A 4,786-nucleotide genomic window follows, 5' to 3' on the forward strand; every position below is an offset into this window, starting at 1 on the left:
TCATACAGCTGACAAAGAGAAGGGCGTCGAAATAGATCAATTGTACAATAAATGAAGACTGTTTGCATAATTTATGCAAAATACCATCATCTCAGTAGTAAATGACAGGAATTATATGATTGCAGCTATTGTGAGTTAAATTTAACCCTAAACAGTACACCTGGGGTCCGCGCGGACCCCAGCACTATATATTCTGTAGTATCTTTTTTGTTTCTAAAGATTTTTTTCTGAAATTTTAGGTAATTGTCACCCACAAAGTTGTCTCTCAATACAGTACAGAAAACTCCGTTTCTACCATTTATAAAAAAAATTATATCTGATTTTCTTTTGGGGTCCGCGCGGACCCCAGCCGGCTTTCGATCATAATAAATACACTGGCGTTCTTATACATTACCTTATTTCCGTTTTTATATGTTTTTATGCACTCATCTTATGTCTACCAAGTTTTCAGAGAACGGTGTAGTAATAGAATTAAATTTTAATAACTTTGGTGTAATTATGACGTCATATGACGTCAGAGCTAATAATATAGTCCGCCATATTGAATTTTGACCAATGACGTCATCAAATTAGCATATTCTATGCATATTAAATGATTGAACTTATATTTAATAATGTAAGATGTTATTAATGTTGGAAAAGAAGTGTAATTTAATATAAAACTCAGAAAATTTTTATGTTTAAACCAAAATTACTTCTATTTTGAAAAATAGAAACCCGTTGCCATGGCAACACAAAAAAACATCAACTTACTAGTATCAAACTAATATGAACTTTTTTCCAGAGACATTTTAGGAAAGGTCTGCAAATTTGATACTTCTAGCGCAAGCCGTTTAGCCGCTATCTGAGATCAAAGTTGGGCCTCAAAAGCCCCTTCAGTCTGAAATGGGTTTAAAAATCGGGTATTTCTTCTTGTCTTCTTTTCTTCACCAAAAAATAGAAAAAGTTCAAAATGTATGATATTTGTTTGTAATGTGGACACAAAGGTTCCCACATCAGTTTGCAAAACAATTGAGCTGGTAGCATGTTGATAATTTCTAAAAATTAGCAAAAAACTGCTCTGGGGTCCGCGCGGACCCCAGGTGTACAGATTAATCAGTCCGGGAAGGTGTACTGTTGAGGGTTAATACCATTCAATATTAATCATGCTACAACAGAAAATAATACAACTTTTTTTAAACTTGATAATTTACCATAACAACCATTGATATTTATGTGATTGAACATCATCAACTAATGTAAGTTATGTCAATGAAGACATTATTTACATAATAAATTGGAAACTTTTAAATACGTCATCTTCAATGGCCAACATTGGTGCAGGTATTAGGGCGTGCAATTCAAGCTGTTATGTAATACCAGCAGATAATACTATGTAAAGCAATTAATATCAAGTGACTGACATAAGGTTGATGGGAACGAAATCTGGAGAATCTTACACATGATACATTTATGCCGAAACGTGCCAAACAAAAGGCATCGATAATTCCTAGAATTTGTTGGTCCACCGAATTCGAATATATATTTTCCTCCGTTTTCTCTCTCCATTCCCTTGTCAGTTGGATTTCAGATCCTGTGTATGTGGTGCATTGGCATAAGTTTAAAAGAACGTTAACCTTGCTGCTGCCCGGTCCTCAGTTTTGGTAGCACTCGCCTCTCGAGGGATAGGTGTCGGAGTTGCTTCTGGTACATCGACAACACAAGTTGGAAAACGCTTTGACAAGCCTGCTTGCTTGAAATATTGAAATTACTACAGACATAAACATTGTCATGCTACCCATCTTCATTCTTATAGGTAATTATTCTTAATCATAGTGATGTAGTTGACAATTTAAAATGCGTTGTATCCAACCACCAAACTTAATCAATTAGGTTATAACGTCAGTGAATGGAGAGATTCCTCCTTTACTTCTTAAATTTACCCTTGGGACGATGGTATAATAGCAGCGTTCAGTTCAACAGCTATTGAAAAACTGACTAGGAAAGCACGAACGTCCCGTGTCTGTATTCGAATGTCATCATCAAAAACAAAGACATTATTGGTTTTCTTACTCTTTTGACATAGAACAACAGTTAACTTAATGTGAATCTAATTTCCGATGTAGACGTCCTGTATATTGAGTTATAGAAGCAAATTTCTTCGCAAAGCTATTAAACGTAAAATAATTACCTCCTAGATAGTGTGTTGTATTCCAAGAAATGTAAGCTTTATGTGCATGCTACATAGTACAAGTGTATTCTTTTCGTTAAATGCTTATTTTATCAGTTACATGTTGTCTTTTGTTGTCTGTTGAAGGCAATTTTAACGGTAGAACAGACACATACATGTATATTGAACGTTTTTCGCGTTTAGTGCACGTACCTGTACTTGGGGGAGGGTCTTCAAATGTACGCAAGGAACGTAGCCTAGTCACTTCAACAACTCGCTCAAACCGGTCACAGACATAAGGGATGAGGACCAAAACACAACCAAAATTTCTGAGATCTGAGTCACTAACCCCTTGTTTGATCACATCTTTTGCATACTTTGGTGGTGCTTTTTCATAGAGATCGAAAAAGTTGTTTCCCTCTGCCAGCAATGGATTAATCTCAGCCAAATGTCCAGAAACAGATTCATCTTTTTTCAACTCATTTTTGATATTTTTTAATTTGTCAACAAAGTCTAAAATAGAATTTAGATTTGACTCGTCAAATTCGTCAAATACAAAGTCTGTTTGATCTTCGCTACGTTTACGGTCTTTGTGGCTTTTCGTAGCTTCTCTGAGGTGTTTAAATGATGTTACCCTCTGCTCTGAAAACGATCTACCACCAGTCTTTATGACATGGGGCACTTTTTTAAGTGTCGTCATTACAGACAACCCTTTTTCCTGTATGAACGCCTGGTAGTTCTTCCTAATGCTACAAATCGGCTCTCTCAAACACCGTGTCTGGAAAAAAAGATCTCAACATTGTAATAAAGTTAAAGTTAAAGTTATAATTGAAACATATTTGCTTCTAACGTTGTCAGACAAATCTTTGAACTGCTATATTAAAACGCATAGGTCATGTAGTATCTTCCTTTTCAGTAACAAACACCCGAACTTTTTTGTGACGTTTTTGTGACGTTTGTTTGTCCAAATGGACCCCATTTGGTGTCTTTCAAATTTATATTCCTTTTTTTGCATTCTTTCAGTGATCCTTGCACATATATTGGTACATGGTTAAACATAGTAAGAGGTATATTTTGACATGATTAAGTGAAGAAAAATTCCAGCTCATCATAATTTATGCAAAAATAGGATGAGGCCTGCAGGCATGAACATGGGGTTGACCTTTGACCTCATATGATTTTCAAATTGTCAAGCCTCTGAAAACCTGACCTAATTCCTGAGGTTGAGGTTACTTGGCAAACTGCATAATATTAAAGCAATAATGCTTCCTTGAAGATATATTGAGGACATCCGAACAATTTTGTGTGTAGGAAAGTGCCAATACATGGCTGGGGTCCGTTTGGACGGTCTTACATAAGACTTCCGTTGTTATTTTTACAAATTTGTGCCGATCTTTAAAAAAAAATTAGGAGAACTTGTAGAAGAGGTTTATCGACAAAGTCACGGAAGGACCCCGTTCGGGTGTTTGAGGGTTAAGATTATGTTGGTTTGAGACACGAACACACACACAGACACACACACTAGGTGGGCACAAATAAGTCAATTACTGCATTCGTAGCTAAACTTTGATACTACTACCAAATGTATGGAAAAATTACTTACGGGAACTTTCTGGGGAAGTTCTTCAGCTATTGGAGGGGGGGGATATAAGAAAAACGTGAAAAATGCACATCACTGCCCTAGAACCTATACAAATACCACGCATCATTGCAATATCATTGAGCGTAATTTCATTTGGCCATAATATCCGCATGGGCAATTAACAGTAAGGGCCAGGCCGGGCAATCTGAGTAAAAATTTCATGGAAGGCAATATTTGCACACATTTTATATATATTTATTAAGATACATACAATACATACATATACTGAACCATACATTTACAGAAAACTTTAAATCATAACAAATATACTAATAATGAGTACTAAAATAATAATCGATTAATTGTACCAGTGCATAAAAGTCCCCATTCCCCTCTGTGCCCCCCGGATGACATTACCGAATATAATATTAAAGGACCTTAAATTTAAAGTTTGCCTTTTTAAAAAAAAACCATGTCTTGATTTTGTCCCAAAATTCAATCACTAGGGGGCAATCCTAGAAAACATGTAAATAAGTTTCTTCTTCCAAATGGCAAATGAGCATAACGGGCCAATCCAAGATGGCGGACCATATCATTAGAACAGGTATATACAGGTTATTTTCCTTAAAATTTCATCAAAACTTCCATTTCTTTTTCCAAAAAAGGTTCATATGAACGTCTTTAGTCTGTTTACAATGTGTTTTATGTTTTATCCTGAAAAAAAATGCAAAGAAATGCAAGATTGATGATCCAAAATGGCGGATATCTTAAATATGCATGACGTCATTTTATGACGTCACCGGTGTTGCTATGGGCAACATAAGACTTAGTACACCCTAACATTCTGTTATAAACACTTTTGGTAAAGTTATGTTGTATACCAGGGAAGTTTTCAGGGAAAAACCTATCTAGACGGGTTTGGCCAATAAAATCGCATGAATGACGTCATAATACGTCATTTTACGTCATAACGACATAAAAATTGTAGATATGATAAATTTTTACTAGCACACCATCCTCAAAAAATCTGGTGGTCATACAACATACCGTTCTTG

The sequence above is a fragment of the Branchiostoma belcheri genome, unplaced genomic scaffold (genome assembly GCF_001625305.1).
Source record: "Branchiostoma belcheri isolate BF01 breed outbred unplaced genomic scaffold, Haploidv18h27 scaffold220, whole genome shotgun sequence".
In the NCBI taxonomy this organism is placed as follows: domain Eukaryota; kingdom Metazoa; phylum Chordata; class Leptocardii; order Amphioxiformes; family Branchiostomatidae; genus Branchiostoma; species Branchiostoma belcheri.